The following is a 25,994-nucleotide window of genomic DNA, read 5'->3' on the forward strand; positions in this document are numbered from 1 at the left end:
ATCAACAACCAGCCGAGAAGGCACCATTATTACCGTCGAGATCCCGCTGTGCGCCTAAAGATTTTCCTTGATTGTGCTGATGATGGCAAAAACCACACCATTAGCTGGTTGCATTTGTGTCAGATTTATGGTTACGAGGCGCCTTGGGAGTAAATATTTAAAAAGGGATAATTTTATTGATCTCCCGATTGCCGATGGCCCGAACCCAAACAGCACGGTATCGATGAATTAGCATCGATTGGTGTGCGCCTTCAGGGTTCGTTTTTCTCTGTCTCTCTTTCTCTGTTTGCGGTTATAAATCTTGACACTTTCCCAGAGAATTTTTCTTCTGACGTGATTTGCCTTCATGCCAGGCATTCGTAGCATCTTTTCGGGGTTTCAAATTGGCTCAGTTTATCGCTTTTCCTTCGTATCTTCCTTCCATCGATCGAAGCAAGCCGAGAATCGAACGCCTGGGGTCCGGGAAATTGTTTGTTTGTAAACTGTGTTATATAGATTGCTTATTTAAATTTTATTGCCCTGCCAATGTTTACATTGTCTTGCCATTTGCGATCCACAAAAGTCAGTCATTCACCCGATGTCGGTTAAATATTTGTGCGTGCCATTAGTTTATTACACTTTTATTCAAATTTTTGGCATTGTGTGGATTTCTTGTGGTATCTAGGTGAGCGAAATATCGACATTATTCGGGCAATGTGATTAGATTGATCATCTGGCAGTTTATCCAACACAATTCGGGCTCGAAAAACAGAAGCGGTACCAAAATTGACTCATTATATAGATTGCACCAGGTGTATGGATGCGAAAAAAAACCAAAAAACTGAAAGCGAACCAAACATTAACGTATCGGAGTGCGGTTGTCATTAGCTAGAAGTGTGTTGGAGCTAAGCTTATTGAGACCCAAAAACCGGATCAAAACGCATCGATTCACAAATTTTGCGGCAGGCAGCAGCAAACAGTTGGTTTTGATTCAATTTTGGGGAATGAGGTCACATGTTCAGTAGGTACATATGAGCTTGCTTTCGTATAGATGTCGGGTTCCATTGGAATCTTTCACCTGAGCGAGCGAGCCCGCCTTTATTAGGAAGAAAAACACCCGGTTGAATAGCTCCGTTGCCGCCGCCGATCGGAACCGTATCCTAAATTAAGCTGTTAGTTACATTGCATTGCTCTCGAATTGGTGGTTGGCTGAATGGGCTCATTGGGGAAAATGTGGCGCATTGATTGGGCGGTAATTGTTTGTCTGAACAAGAAACGGTTCAATTTGTAAAGTGTAGAAAATGATCGATAAGTGCAGTAAACACTTTGAACTAGAAAAACTTTGATAAAGTTCAACATAATGGATCTGTTTATATTTTTATAAAACCCTCTCTAGAATCTTTTCATAAGTTATTCAACCAGCAAAATTGAGTCTTAATCTGTGAAAGTAGGCGTTGACTAGTTTTCGTTTGCATCGCACGTGTTTTTATTTTCTCGTTAAAAGCTTGTTTATTTATAAATTATATAAAAAAAACCTTCAGTTACGAACAGAAAGTGTGGTAGCCAAAATGAGAAATGGATTACGCTCACAAAACCCTGCCGAATAATCTTCTCAAGAATCGTAAAACCTCTCCGAATATGTACATTTCCACCCAAGCGCTTATCACCGCCCACGGATTAATCTTATGATTGTTTTACGTTTGTAGTTTTTTTTCGACCTCCATTTGATGGCTATTACACGAATCGTTTTTTTTTCATCTTTTTAGGGCTCGCCGAAACACACCCGCATCTTGTCAGCAAATTTACAGAAAACTACGATCGTAAAACGATTTATATCCGCGCGCCCCAGCTCATTTTGCGTGTTTTATGTAGTAGTTTGAACCGTAGCAACTAAATAGAATTGGACTCACCCAGGGGTCGTCGTTAACACCTACGGGATCCCACAAGCCGAAGCCCCCAAACCGAAATCCATAAAACAAAAGCTGGTGAGGCGCGAATGCTCGGAAATTGTAATATGTTTATTTTCGTTTAAGTTGGGATGCTGGGATCGTTTGGTTTTTGTTCGGTTCGGGGATAATGTTTATATGGGTTTTGTTCATATGGATGCAAAAAAATCGATTTTAGGCGATTTGAAAATATGATCGTAAAAAACGGCAGTAAAACATCAATACCGATCCGATTCGACCGCCTGGCGTCTGTGTCGGTGGGAGAAAAACAGTTTCTCACTTGACCGAACTTTGCCTTGCTTTCTCCATCCGATTCAACCGTTGTATTTTTTTTATTGCATTTTAAGTAGATTTGTTTTCTCGATGCTCCTCCCGGGTGATGTGAGGCATTTTTTCCCATTGAGTGCCGTTTTTAGGAATGTTGTTTGGCTGTTGCCTGCCGATCGTGTATTTATTTATGTAAAGCAGAAAGAAGAGTCTCTTCTTGGTTGCTCACACACTGATCGTACAACATGTTTTGTAGATCACGTGTAGGGGAATAGCGGGTGATGTTTAGAATCCCTCCGTTCCCAGTCCGGTAACTATCTCTGGGGGCAGCCAAGCGTGTTCCGAAAACCGCACACATGCCACACATCCGACAGAACAACACATATCAAGGGAGTACGATAAGTTCGAGAAAACCGAAAGGTTGTAAATATCCCAGATAGTCGTGTGTACAAGAATAAAAACAACACTTTAGCATTTATTTATTACACAATCGAACATAGGTTTTACGAGAGCGGCCGATCAACTGAACGAGAAGCCGAGCGATCCGGGAGTGGTGGCGTGGCGACCGTGTCAGAGTCCAAGACTCTTTTGACAAGGTGAGGACACACGGTCAGAATGCTAAAACCGAGAGCCGGCGACCCTTGAAATTAATGTTAAACAAAAGCCGCCCGGATCGGAATGAGTACCTATGGACGGACACGAACGGACGGACGGTTTGAGAAACAAATCAAAGGCCCTCCAGCGAGGACAAAAGGTTTGTGCTCTAATTATAAAACCCGGTCGTCCGTTTGTTGTCACTCTTCCCCTTTTACGAAAAACCGTCCGGGAACATCATGATGAGGTTAGAACAATGATGGTGTCGCACCTGAGCAAAACATTTCGAGTTCCAGACACATAACAAGATCCATCTTCGGTAGGGTTCCGAATCTGATTCCCGTGCAAGAACTGGCCGATAGAGCATGAATCCGGTTGGAAGACGTTTTTTTGTGTCTTCTACCCAACAATCGAGGAGAAAGTTCTTAAATTACCTCAAACTTACAGCTCTCTGTGCTGTGATGTATGTGACTGTCGAAAGAAGTCAACGTGGACATTGCGGTTCGGTAAATCCGGCTGCCGACCGTCGACTGGTCCCTGGTAATTATAGACTCACAACTGTACGCATTTCTGTACGAAACCCCAAGAAACGGTAACGACCATTCATCATTGTTTCAAAGTCGATTCGAGAAACGACGAGCCAAACGAAATTGGTAAGATGATACTTTCGCCCGAATCATCAGAACGACCTAGAATCCAGAAAATCCGGTCAGTTTGGCTAATAAATGTCACTCGTCCGTGGCACGCTATCAATCGTTTATAATCTTAGGCAACTAGCGACCATCCCCTTGCCTTGGTCTCGAAAAGGTTGGAATTCTTGGGAAACGGAGCGTGTTTGATAACTCGTTTTTTGATTCCTTGGAAGAACTTTGAAACTCGGAACAAGATTTTCAAACAAACGGTAACATTTGTGGCAGTTTTTTTCTCACCTACGGATAAACAATTGCTGGCCCACATAAAGTTGATACTTTTTCCTCGTTTGCTCACATGAATGGGCACAACTTTATTCCATTTGCTCACAACAGCAGAGATCACTATCAAACATCCATTAATTCCTGTTTGCGTATGGACTCTTTTTTCGGCACAGCTCTCCAGATTTCCTTTCCGATTAAAAATCTCTTATTCACTTTCAAGGTTCGCTTTCAAGCGAGGGAAAAATCTCCTTTTTTCCTTTCGAAGAAAACATCAGAGATAAATCTTAGAACATCCGCCGAGCAAGACAACCCATATATCAATTGCGTTGTGAGAGACCGGCGCGGCGAAACCGTGATCATATATCACGGCGTGTCCCAAAACGAAACGAAACGCGAATATAGGACACGACAACCTATGTATGTATGTAGTCAGTCGAAGGGCCCCGATCACAGTGTTTCGCAGATTGCGCGAGCCTCCGCCCTGCCCTAGCCTGGCGTAAACATGGTAATTGAGTGACACCGTTGTTATTGCCTAATTTGGCGCACGACGACGATGATAGACCCACGCGAATGGGTCAAACTTATGTTCCCCAATGTGAGACAAGTGATGTGAAATCTCAATCTGCGCGCGCAATAAGACTCTAAAGGTGCGACGTAAATGGATAGTTTAGTTTTTTTGGATTTTATAGACGCTGTCTTAAACGGTTGTAAATCAGTTTAGCAGCTAATTTAGACAAATAGATATAAGTTAGGGAGGAAGATTCTCACGCAAAAATAATATCAACTGTGTCATTAGAATAACTCAACTTCAGTATTATGAAGGTTCAACATTTTCAACGTGTAAACATGATAATGATCAAATGACCAATTAATGATACGAAGAGTGTATTTAAAATTAAGGTCCAAGAAGACTGTCTTGTTACCACGTAACAGGGTACAGAATATAAACTGTACTCTAAGTTTTTAATCTGTTTAATTATCCTGAAACAAATCTAAAAATCTAAAGTTGAATCTTACAGTTATGTTTTTTTATGACCACTGTTCAACGAAGTCAGTTCTGAATCAAAGCAATCGAAAAATTCTCTCACAATGGTGAGTTCAAAGAAATCTTTCGATTGCTTTGATTCAGTAATATGTATATTAAACCAAGTAGGCACACCCAACACATATCAAAGTCAGTTCTGATTTTCGGCAATCGAACTCGAAAGGACATCATATTACCCACAAACATTTAAGAGGTTAGTTCCTATCGACCGGCAAAATATCATTCCAGCCAGATGGTCCATTAATCATACAAACCTAAACACAGCGGAGACTTCCTAGAACCGTGGGATTTCCGTGAGTTTTTCCGTGAAGAAATCAACTGTCAACAACACAAACAATCGTTAGTATGGTTCCCGGTACAGTAGAAGTGTAATGGATCATTAATTATGTCGCAATCAACACTTCATAAATCTACCGACGGCGGCGCTTGCGTTAACAGTTCTCTAAAACTTGTGTCCTAGCTGTGTTGTTGTCCTTATCGCTGCTAGTGGATCTTCAACGTGTAGAGCGCCAAATGTGCATTGTTGAGTTGCTCAGTCCTCCAGGGGACAATAATTTTCATATTGTTCGCGCGCTTTTGAGGAAGTAAGTAAATGACTAATTGCTTGCGCAATCGCTTTCCCCCGCCTCTTACTTTGGCCGTTGAATGAAGCTAGAGAGACATCAGGTGGCCCTTCTCAGGAGGTGGGCGCAATTGCTACGCCGCTGCCTGTATCCTAGCCTAGCATGGTGCAAACAAATTAATGTTTCCATTTCCGATTTACATTGAGACGCATAAGCGAACCTAATAGTTTAAGGAAATAGGATCAGAATTTAGATAGGACCTCAACACGTTAAGGATAGGGCCAAAAAACCATTCCACTCGTACATTGACTCACTAGTGATGATGGTATTAAATATGAGGTAGGAAAAAAAATCACTCTTCCGAACGAACGGTGTGAATAGATTTCTATCGCCGCAGGACATTTTACACGCAGTCAAGAGTGAAAATTGCTTGATCGGAAGCACATTAACGGCATTTCCTCACCCTGCTGCTGATCCGTTGACAGATAGGAGCGTAAAAGAGTCAAAAAATGACAAATTTTGTTTTGTTTTGTTTGACTTGGTTAAGGTTTCGTCATCGGTGAGTGAGTTGTGACTGTAAGCGAGTCGAGACTAGTAGCAAATTTTCTTCCGGTAGCTGTTCGGCCTACGGTTTGTTTGATGGGAGCCCTCATACTGGGATCTTTATTAAATTTCTGGCTTCAATAGGTACGATCTTTTGTGTTGCTGCTGCATGATGATAGCTTTCGTCGTCGTCGTCCTCCCTCATATGAAAGGTGTTGATTGGCCCTACCTCAGATGGAGAAACGTGACGACGAATGTGCGGAGATGATGGCACTCATTGCGATTATTCGTGTCGGTTGAGCAATCATTTTGTACCAGGAAAATTGATTACTGCTAATAGGTTATGGTGTGATGGGAAAAATAGTGACTTTTGACGCAAGATCGGCAAAATATTGAAGCGAAGTAGGCCGTTGATTGGCTTGACACGCACGTGTTTTCATTTCTCTTTGAAATCATTTTTCGTTTTTTTTAGGTTTTCACCAGAAGAATTGACGATAACTGTCTTAAAGTGTCACAAAAAGATAATCAATCCAAAATGAGAATTATGAAAAAATCTCATAGGTGAGCATCGGAAGTGAAAAAAATCAAATGACCTACACCGGATCAGACTGAAATTGTACCAATTTTTCAGAACAACTCTATTATGATAACACAGTTGGTTGTTATTCAAGTATAGTTGGTCAGTTGGATAGTTGTTCAACCAATTTCAACGATACTTGGAATCCAGATACCCATTTTGGCAGGTCATGTTGGTTTTGATTATCAGTTGTAAATGGCCGAAATAGCTCGAAGCAGTTCTTTTCGGAGGCATGCTTGTTTAATCTAAAGCTTATAAAGAATTGATCAGATATCCAATCCAAATCAAAAGTCCGGAAACACTGTGTTGTCATGGCCCGAGCCGCGGCGCAACACGGGCAGGGAGTGTGCAACCTTGAGCGACCACGAACCGATCAGAGCGAAATTTATGCTTGCATAAATCGGTTTTTACGACCATTGGTTACGGTGCATTGCCTTGCGCAAATCTTAAGTCAAAACTCGAAACAACAGAGCGCGTTCCGCCAATCGCCGCCATTCAGTGGGCGCAGCAAGTTGCCACCGATCGACGACGACAATGATCGCCGGCCCCGTGTATATATCTTAATACAATAACCGAGCTTGATTTGATAAAACAAAAATGCGGACTTTGGGTGTCGTTTAATGGAACCAGTGACCTGCCACTGCTCAGTGCATGTCGTTCTTACAGTGATCGCATAAAAAAGACCAACCTACTTCAAAATTTACCATTCAGGAAGATGATGAAAATACACCCAGAAATAAGATACGCACGCAGCGTGAAACGTTAAGAGACGATAGTTGCGCTAATTATGAGCCGGGACACCTGTTGTTCAGCAAGCCGCCGAATGACTGTATCAAGGAAACCGCCCATGCGTATCGAGGGCGATCCCCATCAAACCCGGCGACGAGACTAGAGGAATCGACCATGTATGATGATGGTCGCACATCTACTACATAAATATATCGTGCATCGTTCGCTTGATTGCATGAACCATAAGTGCTCAGTTACTACTAATAACTAGTTACGATGCTTCGGTGCAGAGTGAATACCAATGATGATCATCACCGGTCTACAGTGCGCTTGGCACACGATCAACGACAGAAAAGCACGTGCAATTCGCCGCCAAATAATAACGGTTTTGATCATTTCGCGCAGGCAAATTTCCTTCCCTAATAACCATAATGAGAGAAACTTTTAAATGTCCGGAGAAATGGTTACACCGAAACCTTCCATCACCCCCACGCGCAGTCCAGCCCACGCAAATTCACTTCAATTTGCTTATTCAATGATTCAAAATTTCACACCAAATCTTGAGAACAAAACTGAGCAAAGAATCGTGCTCGTTATCAACAAATTGCTACCAGCCGCAAGCAAGCAAACTTGCGATTTCATTCATTCATTCGTTCTTTCATTCAGTCATCTAATTTGATGATCATCGCGTAAAAGTGGTCACATTCTCATCACATCAAACGCAAGTACAAACTATTCAACTTCTTGTTGTAGGTAACAGCACTCACCACTTAAAATCGCCCTATTGCTGTTTGTTGTTCTGCTGTTGTCGCTGTTCCCGTTGTTCGTCTTCATGTTCCTACCCCAGTAATGTCGTCGCCATCAAGTAGATTTCATCAATGGATGGAAACACGACAACCAGCACTGACTCCTACCCATATCGCATCGCTAACAAGATGATGCGAATTCATACGTGTTAGCTGTTAGCTGGTGCTCGTAAAGAATCTGTGTCGCTCAAGCCTGATGTGAGCATGAGAAATGCTTTAATCGTGTGGAGGTAATACCTCACACTTTGTCGCAATCCTTTTCCCCACTGTTTTTCCGAGACCGATTGGCTGGCTGCCTGCCTATCGAGCAAGTTGTCCAAAAGCACACGGTCGGAATTTCAAGTGTGCTCGACTATATTGAGTCGGAGTTGTCTCAAATGTCACACTTACCCAAACTTGAGCCAATAGATGTCCAAAAGCTCAGTGTGAACTGGTCACGAATCTTTATAGTGATGATAAGATTTTTGTTGAACTTATGTTATGTCAATGTTCACGACAGCTTTTTTTTTCTGTGAATTCCTAGCTTTAAGCTTGGTTTGATGTCTTTTTTCACCACAGGATAAACATGTTTCAAATAGCTCAGTTGTGTTGGATTATATTATTTCTTAATTTTCTTTTATGAATGATGACACGTAAAGTGGTCTAAAGATTGCTTAAAATGTAAACAACAATTCCAAGTGCGGAAACATTTCGCGATTATGTTATATTAAAACATACAGCAAGATGCGAACGACTTAACGCGAGGCAAGGCTTATCACTTATGCAGGCAGAGCGACAAGCCAATTGCGTGTTTTTGTTGTGTTGGTGGCTGATTACTGAGCAAAACGTGGCCAGATGAAGTGCCATTAAGTGATTAAACCAACCACACTTCGGCGTTTGTCGTTGATTGTGGTGTCAAACGGATGCGTTAATCGTTTCCTTCACTTTCATAAACATGAGATGGGATTGACTGCAGATTGTCGGAAACGAGAAAAAATCCTTTGAAAGTCGATTGCTAATTTGTAGCTTAGCCGAGAGGAAAGGGGAGGAGTGAATGAAAGTGAATGTTTGAACAGATAAGAGCAGATAAAAATGTTGAAACACAATCCTCTTAGAACTCATATTTTCAACCCATTTACCTGAAGTTTAGAAATCTTATCAAACTGTTTTGTTACGATTAAACATAATTAAATATGTATTTTATTTCTAGTCAATCTGTCGGGAATTTCGTTCTGAAACTCAATCAAAATACAGAAAGGTTGCTTATCGACTACGAAACATGTACACCACAGTTTGAGTAAATAGTTCTGGAAAACTCAAGCTTTAAAAATGTTCTAGAAGATTCATCTAATGACTCATTAACTCATGATTTACGAAGAACGCGTACTTATTCAGCGTTGTGTGAGCTGACTCAGAATTTACGTAACATTCTATATGTAACTTTTTGTTGGGATCCTCAATATCCAATTCAAAGTTGAATTTAAGTGTTAGCAAATCTGAGAAATTGCAAATTTACAAAAGTTAAAAAAACTGCAACATTTGAAAAAAAACGTCAAAAAATCTTTGTTTCGTATTTTGAAAATATACAAAATTACGTCAACTTTCCAATCCTTATTTCAAAATTTACCCGGTGTGACTTAAGCAATTTTGACGATTCATTGATTGAAAAGTACGGGTTTTACACAACTTTAGGCATTTTGCGGTCATAATTTTGAAAAATTTCATAAAAATTATTCTTTCACCCAACGTATAGCTTCAACATCAGCTTTCTAGGATATTAGGTGATTTCTTTTGAGTATTCAGTATCTAATCTACAAACATTTTTCGAATCATATTTTTTCGATCTTTTATAAGCCCTCACTCTAGCATCCTGGTAAGAGCGTTCTCTGAATATTGTAAAATAAAATCTCAAATAATTTATGATTAAGATTTTTTTCAATTTCTATGTAACTGTCTCTCGTTCGTTTTACAACTTTTCTGATTGTATGAATTTAAACTAAAGTAACGTTTTATCATTCTTTACCCCATATGGGCTTTAATGCTTAAAAATCCCCTTGTGGATAGGATTTATGCCATATTTGGTCAAGAATACCCATGTGGATAGGCTACATGCCATGTTTAATACGTTGAATTTATTTTCTTATCCTTTTTATAGGTTTTAAGATTTCACAGGAATACAATGAAATCTGCAAAAAAAAGGCAAGGCACAATTTTCCCGTTTGTTTGAATAACGTGCCGCTTTTAAGCCTAACCCTTTTCTGGTACCTGATACCTGATCTAATCTACAGACTTTTTTCGAATCATATTTTTTCGGATTTATTTTTCTTAGACTTTGTAGCATTCAGCGTAGCATGTATAGCATTCAAATTTTCATAACAAAAACTATGAATTTTGTTAAAATTGGTCGAGAACAAGAGAGATATAGCGATTTTAAGCCTTCGCCTCAAATTGCCACTCAAGGTCTGATAAAGGCGTTTCTTTGCCTGGACTTTAAGGGTGGATCCATTAAAAATGGCATGATGCAAAATTTAAGATTTCAAGAATTCATTGAAGGTCCCAGAAGAAATTGTTTAAGGAGTTTGTTTGTCTAGGCTTTAAGGGTGCGTTCATAAAAGAGGTATGATGCTAAATTAAAGATTTCAAGGATTTATTGAGGGTCCCAAAAGAAATTGTTTTTTTTGTATGCACCCGAATAAAGTTCCAAGCCGTCAAACTTCCAATAGTGTCATATTTATTGACACTCAAGAGCAGATTAGGGTTAAGGATCAATTTATGCTCTCACAAACTTCCGCTGGCCTTCCGCTTTATATATTTTTTTTTGAACGAACCACCTCAGGAAAAGTTTTACTTGTTTTCGATAAAATGCTCCAAAATCAGTTAACGTTGAATAAATAAAAAGTTAAAACTTCATAAAGTAATTTATTACAAATGCATGAGAACAAAGTTCAGTGAAGAATTACAAACTACCATCGTTGAAATAAATTCTAAATATATATTTTTTAAATAAATAATAATTAAAAACGACTACCACCGAACTTACTACTCTACGTATTTTAGGGGACCCGGATTTTTAGGAGCATCAACAAAATCAACAATCTACAGGAAACGACGACGATCGATTAGGACGTGTGTGCGTGGGGTTCGAGTCGTTGTAAACAAATCAAGACTAGCAGCTAAAGGAAGTATCCGGAAGATTGGCGGCTGATGATAATAGCAAACAAACTAAAAAAACCCCAAAAAACAACAGGAAAAATGTATGTACATACAGCATTCGTTTCATGTACCTCTTGCGGACGACCAGGGTGTAGGATTCCCGGTGTCCGGAGCTGAGGTATTTCATCGTTTGACTCGTAATGATGGATCTGTGTGGTGTCCGCGACACACTCTTACTGAAAAAACCAAGCCTTCCCGAAACACTTTTTTGTCGGTGTCGTATCGGAAGGCCAGCCAGCAGATTGTGTGTAGGTTTCGTTAGCTGATGACAGGATTTTTGTTAGTACAACTCGTATATGGGATGATGATGAACCGTCGTTGCTGATCGCTGATGGTTTTCGTTTTCGTTTGAGTCCTAGCACGTGACTACGGTATCGGTTCGGTGATCCTGAACTTGGTGATTTTTTTTCGGGTCAATCGGAAGCATCACACATGTGTTTACCACTTACGGACTACAACAAGTCCTTCGTTTCATTAAGGTTCGGATTGTCTAGATCGGATTAATGAGGGGTGACATGAAGTTCACGCACAGTTGTCAGAGTGCAAAAAGCCACAGATGAAAGATGACAGATGATTTGTTAATCCGTAAATGTGCTTGTGGTTGGTTAAGCGGTATGTCTTGCTCGTTTTGTACTTATATATTTTCAATCACTCACATTCATAAGCCACTCGCGGCGGTTGAGAAGAGGAAAAAATGGCAATGTAGGTCTCGATCCGTCTTTTGAGAATCCGCAGCGCGTTCTTGACACACGGCCTGCTATGCGATACTAATGCACTGCACTAATGGACAAAACAAGCGGCGCACCGATAAATCATTCAGCACTGAGCAGCACACAACTTGCGCCAAGGAATTCGAAACGCCACTAATCTGGGCAGGCCGTGTTAAATTAAGCGAATCACACAGAAATCTCACAGCACTCTATGCGTAGCCGTCGAGCAACAGCAGATCGACAAATGGTCAATCGAGCGGAAAAAAGCATCTCTATCACTGTGGACTTCTGAATAGTGAAAACCGCATTATCTCACATTGTTTCACGTCCTATTCTCCCGAAAGAATCAATGGAACCATCAAAAAACTAAAAACGGGCACAAAACAGTAAAAATCAATTTTCCGCTTTTCCTTTCCAACCGATTTCTACTTCGTTTATCACTTGTTCCATCCCCCATACTCCCACACACTCTCGGTATCTCTCTTCCACTTTCTTTGCTGATCAGAGGTGGTAGACACTACCGGTGGTTCTTATGCGGAAGATGTTTTCACTCGCTCGCTATTGACCCATAAAACACCACGCAAAAATCTCAACTCCGCGTAATGTACCGTAACGATCAATTGTTCGATTGAGCCATTCAACTCACATGTTCACTTCCTTTTGGTTTCCTTTCTTCCGCCAATCCCGAAAATTATCCTGCGTCGAAATTATCACGCGAAACCGATCTTCGTACGTACGTATGAACCCTTCGATCCCGTTCGAAAACGTCGTCGTCGTACTCTTAACGTGCTAGACGTGCGATTGCCAGTGGCACACTGGTTGGCAGGCTGGATTGTTGCCGTTGAACCAGTCAGTCAGTCGGCTCGTCGCTTGCGCTGCGCCGGGTCTTGTTGAATGAAAACATTGAATGAAACTCACTCACACATTCACCCCAACATAGGAAGGCAACGTAGCACAGCAGCATAAGCTGCTCGAGTTGAGGTGGTTTTGTAAGTTGGGAAGTTAAGCGAGCATAGGAACCAATACAGATATAGGGAGGTGTCGTTTGGAAAGCTTCGGATTCGAGCAGCAGCGTATGGCAATCGAGTAGTTTTTTTTCGATCTTTCAGTCTGTAAATACTTCCCATCTCGGCAGACGAAGGATGCCATGCTGTACTGTTTTGGTGGTGATTTGTTTTGCTTTTTTATGCTGGAGGGAGACACAGTGGGTTGGCGTTTGACTTTTATTGGGAATTTGTTAAACAGGAAAAATAAAGTTTTTTATTGATTGGTTAGTTTCTTCGTATCTTTGACAAATGAAATTTCCAACCAAAGTTTGCCGAAGGTGCAGTAGAAATTTCGTCACAGATTCCAGAATTTCGGAATTTTTTAATTTTTTTTTCAAATTTTGCATTTACACAATTTAAAAAAAAACCATGAATTTTTATTACAATTACATTGGATTTATCTCTCTCTAAAACTTAAACAAGATTTTTTTTTATTGTTCTGCTTTTGCAAACAAGTATCAAATTTAAAACGCATTTTTAAAACTATCAGTGGATTCGTTCTGTTGTGACAATTTCCATTGTCAATTCTTAAATTTATTCCTTTTTTTTGTAATAAAACGCTCATAACTGTCATCAGTGTAGAACAGTCAATGAAAGGTTGAATAAAACTAAATACCCAGGATTGTTCAACGCCGAAACAATTCGTCTTATCGGATATAAGTGAAGAAAACACAATAAGTATCGTAAAAGCATATCGCAGTCGGATAAAACAGCTTACCGAGTTGCGTTTAGTACCCTCAATACATTGTGTAGAGCCCAGCGTATAACATATTTGAATGACTCTCAAAGAGCTGAACCGAAGCGTTTTTAGAAGTACGTCAATTCCAAGCGTAAAGCTAATTTAGTTCCATTTTCTTCAACAATAAAAGTGGTAATACATTCGTTGAGACTTCAGAATTATTTGCCGAATATTTCGACAGCGTTTACAACGCAAATTTGGTTACAGAATTAGAATTGTAAGTCATGGCATAGGTTATGCCAGAATTGAGCGTATCGACAACGGACGTTTGACAGAAAATTTCGATAAATCCAAATAAAGTGGACCTGATGGTATTCCAAATCCGTTTCTTAAAAAGTGCTATGGCGCTATTGAAAAGCTTCTACAATTGCTTTTTTAGCTTCTAACTATGGAAAATCTCACTCATTTTGTCGATTCACAAGAACGGTTCAAAACTGCCCGCTGAAAGTTTTCGAGGAGTAGCAATTCTTTCTGCTATACCAAAAATGTTTGAGAGCATAATTTACGACCAGATGTACCCATGGTTAGACCGAACTTCTTAATGGATGACGCAGGATTCGCAAGTAGATGTCATATATACAGACATGTCTAAAACTTTTAACGTTATCAATATTAAAGCTCTTCTGTCAGTACTGAGCAAAAATGAAATCATCGGTGTAAGTCTACAATGGATACGTTCGTACCTGATAGAAAGAGTTCCATTTGTAAAACTTGGGAGTGCGAGATCCAGTGTATTCCTGGTCAACAGCAGCGTACCACAAGGGAGTTACTTGGGACCCCTACTTTTTATTACTGTAAAGAACGAGTTACCCGAAGAGCTGCGTGACGTGTTTGTACTGAACTACGCAGATGATTGAAATCGTTCCTTCCTGTTCGATATCTCAAGGATTGTATGGTTCTACAGAATGCGCTCAACAAATTTTCTGAGTGTTGCAACCAATTTGGTTAGAAAATCAATGCCTCAAAATGGAGCGTGATCAGCGTGATTTTCAAGGGAAATAAGCAACATAAATAGTACACAATTAATGTCTTTAAAACAACTGTTCCGTAATAAGAAAATCCCCAGTTAAAGACCTGGGCGTAGAGTTGCATGCAGAACTTAGTTTTTCGAAACATACCGAACAAGTCGTCGCCAAAGCAAATTCCATGTACGGTATGGTTAGTAGGATTTGTCACGAGTTGGAAAATCCTTAAACCATCGTCTCACTATCAAAAACGCCAGTATTGTGTGGCAGCCATATTACAATGTTCGTAAGAATAGAATTGAAAGAGTTCAAAAAAGATTTCTAAGGTACGCCTTGAGATACCTTGGGTGGCAAGAAGATATGCCAGAATATCGAGCTTTGTGTATGCTGGTTGGCTTGGACCTACTAGAAAAACAATCAACGTGTTGTTTTTGAATGATTTGACCTGTGGAAAACATTTTTCACTAAATTTGTTGTCACAGATTTCCCCTAACAGGACGTAGCAGTCTACGCTGCATGAGACCATTCCAGCTCCCTAACCGAATTCACGCTCGCAATGAATCAATATAGAGGATGATATCGCTCTACAATGCACATGCTAACATTATAAAACTGAATATGTTCAGAGAACAAATCAAAAATAGACGTAAGTTATTTTTTTTCATAAAAATCTTGGAAACACCATTAAAGATAAAAGGCTGAAGCAAACAATAAATAAAAAAAATCTGTTTTCCAAGTTTCAGTTCCAACCACGCCGTTACATGATAAAAAACAAAATCGGCCTCAAAGGTCGTTATGAAAATGTTTCCAATTTGGTTGCTAATCAGTTTCCCTGAATTCAACTACCAAAATTTGCCGAATCATTTTAAAATGCAAACACGCAACAACGAACGCCTTAAATAATCGAGCCGTTTTTTTTTCCTTCTCCATCTAGGAGAATTCCCCCAACCATCTCTCAAGAGGGCGCTAAACAGAAGCCTCATTAGCTCCATATGTAGGTTTTGAATAGCAAGCACCATACGGGGTCGCTGATCAGCCTCCAAACATCTTCTTCACGATTTTTCACCCAATAACAAAATGAAATGGTCGAACAAACCATCGAGAGTGTGCTTCTCGGTTGAGATGATCATTTTTGGCCATCTTTTCCGCTCTACAGATAGTAAAAGTGCGCCACATTTATTTATTTTGTTGTTGACGCGCTAAACGCGCCTGTGGCTATTCCAAATAAGCGCGAAGAGAAGACGACGAGACGCCATCAGTTACGCGATATAATAAGCAGATTACACGTCTCAATTTGTGGGTTCGTGCCTCGATTTATTTTTCGTTCGCAGTTTGACTCTCATTTATGGCTTTCGTTGCTAGCGATGAATCATTTTCTAATATCTGAGCCATCTTTCTCATAATCCGCGTACAGCATCGCTTTGCTATGCTGAAAGCTTGGTTCGGATGTGTAAGATGATGGCTTTATTTTTCAAAGTAACAGAAGCTGTCTGTAACCGAGCAATATTTGTCATGTTTGTCAGGCTGCAACAGATTATTATGGCCTCGAGCATCAGCTGTAGGATTTATGTTTGGTATATCGCATTTCAAGGTGCTTCACATCTCTAACGAGCGAATTTGTGATGGTTTTATGATCTCCAGATGATGTAACGCGATGCTAATTCCTGCCTGTTGCGTCTTCATGTGAATATGTGTTGATGCCACAAAGGAGGCGCATGGTTTGTATGTGCCTATTGTTTTGCGCTAGAAATCTTAACAAGGAACAAAAAGTTGTCTTTTTTCTTTCGATGGTTGTTTACCAGGCGTCATCATTATCCGTTTAGGAAAACAGGAAGTAGTCTGTTGATATCCCTGGAATAGAACACAAAACCAGTAAGTACCTAACAGTGGTACCAACCTAATTATGAACATGTTGAATTGCTAACCTTTGCTAACGAGCGACGATGTCGTAAAGTTGGATGGAAGTGGGTGGTAGCAAGAGCTTAGCCAGGCAGCAGTGGGCGATTCAATTGTAAGAGGCACGTGCGTGCTGCAACGTCTATTGGGGCCAGAACGACGCTTCACGGAGGTCGAATGAAATAGTGCAGCTTCCGAGTGCGAGTTTTCCTACTAGGACAAATGAGGCAAGCAATCGAGACTTCCGACATTTTCCGTTAAATATTGCCTTGTGCAGCTGGTAATGAATTGCTAGAAATAATACAATCTGATAAGAGGTTCTATTGCTCCAATTGTTCATGATGTTCGAAAAGGTCTGCAAACTCCGAAAGTAATCAATTGATGAGTTAATCAAACCAAGCTTAATTTTTTCAAATCATATCGTTAAGGAACCTGACTTGCTCGAGTTTGGATAAAACATAAATCGGAAGGAATAGTGTGAAATTTTTCCCCAAAAATTGAATTCTTCGAAATCAATTTTTAACAAGCCTGTTTTTTAACTATTTAGGAAAACAATATTGAATTTTCGCGTAATAGTACCAAATTATCAACCACAGTCGGCTGTTTCTTGGTTTTGTTCAATCGGAAGTTCCTCTGACAGTTCATTTGATGACAGTGGGTGGCTCAACGTTCGTACGTAACGTAATCATTGGATGCATGGAATGAGTCATCAAACAGATGAAAATCCTCGAAAAAAAGTTAAAAAATCATTTTGATGTGCAGGCGTTTGATCATTTCCAGTGGTTTCTGTTTTGGTCCTTCTAGCGACACGTCGCATTCGTCGCGACGTTGAAAATAATAACGACGCATCGCGGATTTCTTAGGCGACTCGAAGCATGCGATCCGTGGCCTGAGAAAAATTTTAAGTTATTCAAAGTAAACAATGTTTGCGTACTACATTAAAATCGCCTAGTAGACTGAAAAAAGGATTGTTAACCCGCGAATGACAAGAATCTCGCTATTAAAAAGTGTTTCTAGTAAAGCTGATGCTGTTCGGTTTCTGAAAAAATTAAATTTTTTTTTGTTTGTTTCGATTTTAGTCGTTTTACCATCTTTATGGCATTCGCGACTTTATCAACGTTGCAGTTGGCGGATCGTTATTGAAAAACTTATCCGGTACAACTGTGTTCGATGTTTACTCTTGGGCTCGAACTCGCGGACATCGGCTCAGGAGACAACAGACTTGCCAACTGAGCTATATAACGAGCCCTTAAAAAATTTAATATAATATAAAATTTGTACACGGTGCGTGATCCAATTTAAACGTCGAATAACTTCGCCATTTTCAAGCCGACTTGCACAGATAAATAGAAATTTCGAAACGTCATTTAATGCCATTTTAGCTATGAATCGATACACGCTAAAAAAAACGCGCCGGTGTAAAAGCGCTTTTTATCGAAAACGATCCTTCAATTGCGAAAACTTTGAAAAAAAAATGTTAAAGGGTGAAAACTTAAAAATGGTGATATGTATTGGCCTCTTCGTTCTCCGGATTTGACAGTTTATTTTTTTTTCTTAAGGGAAATTTAATAACTAAAGTTTGTACCAGCAAACCGAAGGATATTGACTAACTTAAAGTTAAAAAAAAGTTGAGCAATATGATATAGAATACCTGTGAAAGAGTCGAAATCGAATATATTCCAATGGCGCAAGTTCTAACAAGGTTGCCGAAAAAAGTTTTTTTTTTACGAAAAATAATTCTGACTTTCTGTAAGTTTGCCCAGAAATTCTGTGATGGTTTTCTTTGATGAAAATAGTATCAATTTCATAAAAAAGTTATGAAAAATTGGGTATCTTTAACATTTTACTCGAGGAAAATCAAATAAAATTAGCAATTTAACCATTGTTTTCCTATACAAAGCAAGAAATCCAAAGTCTGTGAAGAAACTTAGCACTCAATTCTGTGAAATTATAGATTTTTCTGAGATTTCGACAACCTTGCCCTGTAAAGGAATGAAAGTTCATTCTTCAATATGACTGCGTATTCGAATTTTCCCAATATTCATTAAAATTATTAAAATTACTAGCTGACCCGGTGTGCTTTGCTACATGTTCCAAAAATTATTGCAATTTGTGGTCTCGAGTTATTTAACTTTTCATGCACAAAATTCTAAATTCAATTCCAATATCATTAGAATGTTTTTTCAAAATAAAATTGCAACGTTTTTTATTTTGAAATCTTAATTATTTTTTTTTCAATCCGTGTTTTAACCCTTTCTATTACTCTGGATTTCTTTGCTTCATTAGTTTATAGCTTATGCCAAATTTTTTTATATATGGAATCTTCGCTGTCCATTTATTTGTAGAGAGGATCTCAAACTATCCTTGAAAAATCTTCTGTAACAAAATAAAATCACGGGAGACTCACTGTACCTATTCGTTCTCAAATTATTATTCAAATTGTGAGAGTGACCCCCTTCATCATTCCTTTAACCCTAATGGAAGGAATGGGGTCTCATAACATCAGAAAAACACTTTTTGTATACAAATACGACATCTAATGTATGGCGTCATTCTCGATAAGCTCACGAGCTATTCAAAAACTGGGTGACCCTCTGGCAAAAGAAGGGGGTTTCAAACCATCGAAGCAACATTACCCGTACACAAATATGCTCACATGCAAATTTGATTCCATTTTCTCGATTAGTTATCTAAATATTTGAAAAAATAATGTATGAGTGACCCTCTTCCCATTATATCGTTTCACTGAAAGGAGAGAGGGGTGCTAAACCACCGAAAAAAACATTTCTTGTACTCGAATACCCTCCCATGCCAAATTTGATTTCGTTTGCTTTATTAGTTGTCGAGTTGTGCCATAAAATTTGTATCAAAGTCCCTCTTGCTGCCAATCATCCCCTACCTGGAAGGAGGGGATCAAGATCAAACATTCCGTGTATTCAAATACATTCCCATGCCCAATTCTGATCCATTTGCTCGATTGTTAGAGCGTTCCCATGTCATATTGGTTCTATTTGTTAAATGAGTGCTTGGTTTATGCAACATAATCTTATATGAGCTCCCGTCTTCTCTTACTTTATCCCCAACTGAATGAGAAAGGAGTCTCAAATAAGCTTATAACCTTTTTACCTATCCAAATGCTTTCCCATGTCAAAATTGTTTCCATTTGTTCAAGTTATGCGAAAAATTTGTAAAAGAGCCCACTCTCTCCTCCCTACTACGCAACTGGAAGGAGGCAGTAGTACCAAATATTCACAGAAACATTCCATGTGCTCAAATACCTATACAAACCAAATTTCGTTTCATCTGCTGGGTAAGCTCCCGAGTTATGTAAAAATTGTATGGAAGCATCCTTCTCCCTTAAGATTTTATAACTTGAAGAACGGAGGCTTTTCAAAATATCAGAGAAACATTCCTCGTAATCTAATACCTTCCCACACCAAGTTTGGTTCCATTTGCTTGATCAACTATCCAATTATGCTGAAGATTGTGGAAGAGCCCCCCCCCCTTTTAATCTCCTGACTGGAAGGGGGAAAAGGTTGCAAATATTCAAAGAACTATTTATCGTACCCAAGTTAACTTCCAAGCCAAATTTGGTTTCATTTGATCGAATACTTTTCAAGTTATGCAATTAAAAAGATATGAAAGCCCCATCCTTCCTTCCTGTATCTTCACTGGAAGGACGGAGGGGTCTGAAGTAATCAAAGAACCATTCCTCGTATTCCCCTACCCTTCCATGCCAAATTTGGTTCCATTAGCTTGATTAGTTCTAAAGTTACGTAAAAAATTGTAAGGTAGGCCCCTCCCTCCTTCTTATCTCCTCACTGGAAGGAGAGAGGGGTACCAAATATTCATAGAAACATTCCTCGTACCCAAGTACCCTCCCATGCCAAGTTTGGTTTGATTTGCTTCAACAGTTCTCGAGTTATGAAGACTTATTACTTTTATATGAAAGACCCCCTTCCTGTAAGAGAGAGGGGTCTCAAACCATAATAGAAACCTTCCCCGGCTTCTAATACCCCCAATTACAATTTTTGTAATTTTTGTATTTTTTGTAATTTTTGTAATTTTTGTAATTTTTGTAATTTTTGTCATTTTTGTAATTTTTGTAATTTTTGTAATTTTTGTAATTTTTGTAATTTTTGTCATTTTTGTCATTTTTGTCATTTTTGTAATTTTTGTCATTTTTGTCATTTTTGTCATTTTTGACATTTTTGTCATTTTTGTAATTTTTGTCATTTTTGTCATTTTTGTCATTTTTGTCATTTTTGTCATTTTTGTCATTTTTGTCATTTTTGTCATTTTTGTCATTTTTGTGATTTTTGTCATTTTTGTCATTTTTGTCATTTTTGTCATTTTTGTCATTTTTGTCATTTTTGTCATTTTTGTCATTTTTGTCATTTTTGTCATTTTTGTCATTTTTGTCATTTTTGTCATTTTTGTCATTTTTGTCATTTTTGTCATTTTTGTCATTTTTGTCATTTTTGTCATTTTTGTCATTTTTGTCATTTTTGTCATTTTTGTCATTTTTGTCATTTTTGTCATTTTTGTCATTTTTGTCATTTTTGTCATTTTTGTCATTTTTGTCATTTTTGTCATTTTTGTCATTTTTGTCATTTTTGTCATTTTTGTCATTTTTGTCATTTTTGTCATTTTTGTCATTTTTGTCATTTTTGTCATTTTTGTCATTTTTGTCATTTTTGTCATTTTTGTCATTTTTGTCATTTTTGTCATTTTTGTCATTTTTGTCATTTTTGTCATTTTTGTCATTTTTGTCATTTTTGTCATTTTTGTCATTTTTGTCATTTTTGTCATTTTTGTCATTTTTGTCATTTTTGTCATTGTTAACGCCAAAAAACAGCAGCGCGAGCCAAGCGCAATAACATCCCAATCAACCCATAAGCAGCATCAATTGTTTTATCCATACCACACGTATCTGCAGTGATAATTGCTAGAGATAGCAGTGCGTGTGCAGAAATATGTACCTAGGTACCTAGTCAATAGCGTAGGAAAGGGAATGTGTGATAACCGAACGGATTCGAGCCGCTATTGTGAACTTTTGATAGCTAGGTAGAAAGTGGCTAGTCAGATAGAACCAATAAACCACCCGTATCGGTCGCATTCAATACAGTCCACTGTTCTTTTTTGTATCGTAGAGTGTTCGTTTTAGTAATAAAGTCCGTGATCGATTCACAGTGCCGTGTTAATTTATTATTGGTTGAATTTCAAACGTCGGGGATCTTCCGTGGTTTACCGAACCAGCAACTTTAAGGGATTGGCCTGAACATTTGGTCCTTCGAGCCGGATTAAACCGCGAAGTTTGTGCACGTTTTGTTTGTAAATCTTTTGTGCGTGAAAGTCTTCTAGGAAGAAAACCTATTGTGTTTACCGGCTTGGCTTGGGTTTGCTCCATTTTGCGCGGTTCCTCTTTGAAACTGGGTGGCTTGGGTTTGTCCCATTCGACGCTCGTAGGCTTGAGTTGACCCGTGATAAGAAAGTGTTCTCAAGAAGTCTTGGTGTGGAGGTAGTGATGAAAATAAGCTTGATTGAAGGCTTGCCTATCTAGAACGGCAATTGTGTTCCCTGGGGGGCAGTGTATAAATTGGATTTTAAAAACACCGAAAGTTTTTGAGTTGGTTAATCGGCATCAAGTGAACGCTTTGAAAAGCCGATTTTTTGAAATATTAAGCACAATCGTAAATTATTGAATTGTGAATTGTGAATATTGTGAAAATGGTGAAATCCAGCATCGTGTTCCTGTTGAGTGCAACTTTGTAAAAGTTCATCGAAACCTGAGCTACAGTACATTGCTGAGTTTTGGAAGGATTCATCGCAAACCGAAGGACGTCACGGATAAAAAGATAAGTACTTGTAGTTGTAGTGTGTGTGTATGATTGACTTGATGAATGGTTGAGGTGGCTGAATGCGAGAAATTGATTTGATTTAAAATTTGCGATTTGTTGAAAACTGTAAGAATTGCATTACATGGTTCCTGGGAAGCGTTTTCCGGGAGATAGCTGAAGTTAAAATAAATTGGAAACATATTCAATAAGACACAAACTGATCAAGTGATCTGGAAAATTGATATTTCGTTTAGTCAACATTGAATACCTTTGTCAATTCGTCGCCATTGCCGTTGAGGTCTCGGGAGTGATCAAGTGAGAAGTGATTGTAAAGTGTCCTGTGTTTCAAAATGACTGATGATATCAGGCGTCTGTCCAAAAAAGAACAAATTTTGTGGAATTTACTTGAAAATTTGGAGGATTTTCTGCAAGATTACGAGGATGATAGCGACTATGGCTCACTGCAACCTCGGCTAGCAAAATTAGACGAGGCTTATGAGAGATTTTGTGACCTACGCGTTCAGATAGAAGTAATCATGGAAGACGTTAATGCTGAAGATGATTCTGTTGATGATGCTGCTAAAAAGCAAACTTGGAAAATGGAAAATAAGACTGTGTACAAGGATTTCGTAAACAGATATTTCTCGCTGAAACAACAAATGCTTTCGAAAATCCAGTCGATTCCTGCTCAGCCTACTAACCTTGGCCCGTTCGTTTCTGACCCAGTTTTGCCATGCCACACCAAGTATCCTGAGCTGACGTTGCCAACCTTCTCTGGAGAACTTTCGGATTGGATTAACTTCCGGGACAACTTCAAATCATTGATCCATGACAACGCACAGCTAAATGACATGGATAAATTTAACTACCTCCGAACATCGTTGAAAGGTGATGCCATTCTGCAGATTAATCAGATCCAGGTAGCAGCGATTAATTACAGTCTGGCGTGGAGCACTTTGCAAGCAAAATACGAGAATCATAAGCTGATAGCTCGGGAGCATATGAAAGCTCTTTTCGAAGCACCTATTATGCCGACAGAATGTTTTGAAGCCTTAAATGTACTGATATCAACATTCAAAATCAACCTCCAGCAGTTGGAGAAACTGGGCCAGAAGACTAGCAGTTGGAGTACATTGTTGGCGTTCATGCTCTCTCAAAAATTGGACCCAGTCACATACCGTCTTTGGGAAACACATCACGGTTCTAAAGACGTACCTTCATACGAATCGATGATTGTGTTTTTGGAAAACCAATGCTCGATCCTACAATCAACTGCGAGTCGAAATGGGAATGATGACCATCGAAGCTACAGAGCTCCCATCAGTCACAGCACGGTGACTATGGAGAGATTTTGTCCTGTCTGCAGGAGTGGATCGCACAAGACCGAACAATGCGCCAAATTCTACAGGATGAGGGTGATTGACCGAAAGGATTTGGTTCAGAGGTTGAGACTCTGCTTTAACTGTCTTGATTCCGGACATTTCGTCGAAAACTGCTCGTGTTGTTCCTGCTCGAAGTGTGGACAACGTCATCATGTATTACTGCATCCTTATTCTCCGAACCAAGATAGCCAGTCTAACTTGCAGTTCTATTCTCGTTCCCCAAGAAGACCTCAACGCGCGATCAGTCAATCGAGAAGTGAACCTGAAACACTACAGAATCAGGCCCAGACGAACAGTTTCCAATCTACAGAGAACAATTCGCAAACTACACTACAGCCACCTCCCACAAACACGCCCACTGTAAGTCATCACACTACACTACTCAGTACACAACGAAACACTCACACTGCTATGCTGTCGACAGCCGTTGTCATGCTAGCTGATAGCAGTGGTAACACAGTTCTTGCTCGTGCCCTGCTGGACAATGGATCTCAGATTAGTATGATGACTGAGAATTTGTCGCAAAAGCTCAAGTTTCAGCGTATTCGCGAAAACCTTCCTGTGAATGGTGTTGGAGGGTCTTCAAGCATCTCGAAGGAAGCTGTATTTGCTCGTATCATATCGTGTACATCTGCGTTCACTACTGGCGAGAGGAAATTCTTTGTGCTTCCCCAAATTACTTTGGATTTGCCTCAAAGAAGCGTCGATACTAGGACTTGGAAAATACCGCCTTCTATCAGCCTGGCAGATCCCGATTTCAACAAATCCGGTCCCATTGATCTAGTACTAGGAGTTTCCACATTCTACGAAGTTTTGTTGCCGCACCAGATGAGAATTGATGAGGTCGGTCCAATCCTCCAGAATTCTCACCTAGGATGGATTGTTGCTGGAGAGCTACCGGAAACGACCGTTTATTCTTGCAGTGCTTTGATGCCCACTGAATCGCCGAAAAATTTAACCGTTACCAAATCACCTTGCTGGAGTTTTATGTTATTTATGTTTTGTCTGGTCTGTTTCGTCGCTGCGTATTTATTCGACCACTGTGTTCTCGCAAGCCCAGCTATTGTCCTAGTTAATGTGTTTCTCCAAGAGCTTTGGAAATTAAAGCATTCTTGCGACGAATCATGCACACATGAACACCAATTGCATTGGCAGAAATTGAGGGACAAACTGATTGGGCTCAACAGCTCATGGATTACATTCCACAAGAATGTGATTGCATGCGACATCCATGGACTACAAGACCCTTCTGAAAGCACCAACGAAGCAGCACCACCAAGCGACCCAAGAAGATAAGCCAAAGTTTAGGAATCAATCGCAACAATAGTATGTCACCAACGTCACCACAATTCCTGGACAGCCGTTATAATATAAGTATTTCCGCCCCCGTGAGGGGCACTTTTGGCACTGGCGGCATATTTGGCCGTATTTGCCAGGGGGGCGACCGTTAAGTTACGTGTAATCCCACCTGTTTGTTTGCGGAACATATAGTGTTTTTTTCCTCCGCCAGGGTTGTACACATCATCATTTGTCATTGAAGTCCAGGATGGTCAACACATGTCATCGATATGCTCCTTCGTTTTCTCATTCGGATGTAACAACGTTCGTTCATAGTTCCCGGTTAACTCAAAAATAAGTATATCGCGCCCCCATGAGGGGCACTGTTGGCACTGACGGCACATTTGCCGTATTTGCCAGGGGGCCAAGCATTAAGTTACGTCTCATTCTACCTATTTGTTAGCGAAACCTACAGAATTTTCCTCCGCCAGGATTTGTAATTGTACCGCGTATGATGGTCGAAGATTTCCTAATTCCTCACTCGTGATGACACCTGCTGCTGCTAATTGGGTCTTGGATTGATCAAAATGTTTCATCGTAAGATAAGTATGCCCCCAATAGGGGCGAAAGTGGCTAGGAACGGCATACTAGCCGTCGATGCCAGGGGGCGATATAAAAGTTATGTTCTCCTCAATCGTAAATATTTTGGCGATACTGTCGTGCGTTTTTTCTTCAACAGGACCTCTGGAACGCAATAAAACTTGGGACCTTTTCTTATTGCCGGAAAGCTGAAAAACACTGAGTATCATCAGCCCCCGAGAGGGGCGCATTAAGGCTTTTGACAAAGTTTGTTCTTTGTTGATGCCTGGGGGCCGTTGTGCAAGTTACGTTGCAGTCATTTAGAAATCAACCCAGAATCAATCCTTTTCGTTTTCAGCAGGGCAACATCGATCTGGAAGCGTCCACGTTCATGGAAAACAGTC

The sequence above is a fragment of the Uranotaenia lowii genome, chromosome 2, assembly GCF_029784155.1.
Source record: "Uranotaenia lowii strain MFRU-FL chromosome 2, ASM2978415v1, whole genome shotgun sequence".
NCBI classification, from domain to species: domain Eukaryota; kingdom Metazoa; phylum Arthropoda; class Insecta; order Diptera; family Culicidae; genus Uranotaenia; species Uranotaenia lowii.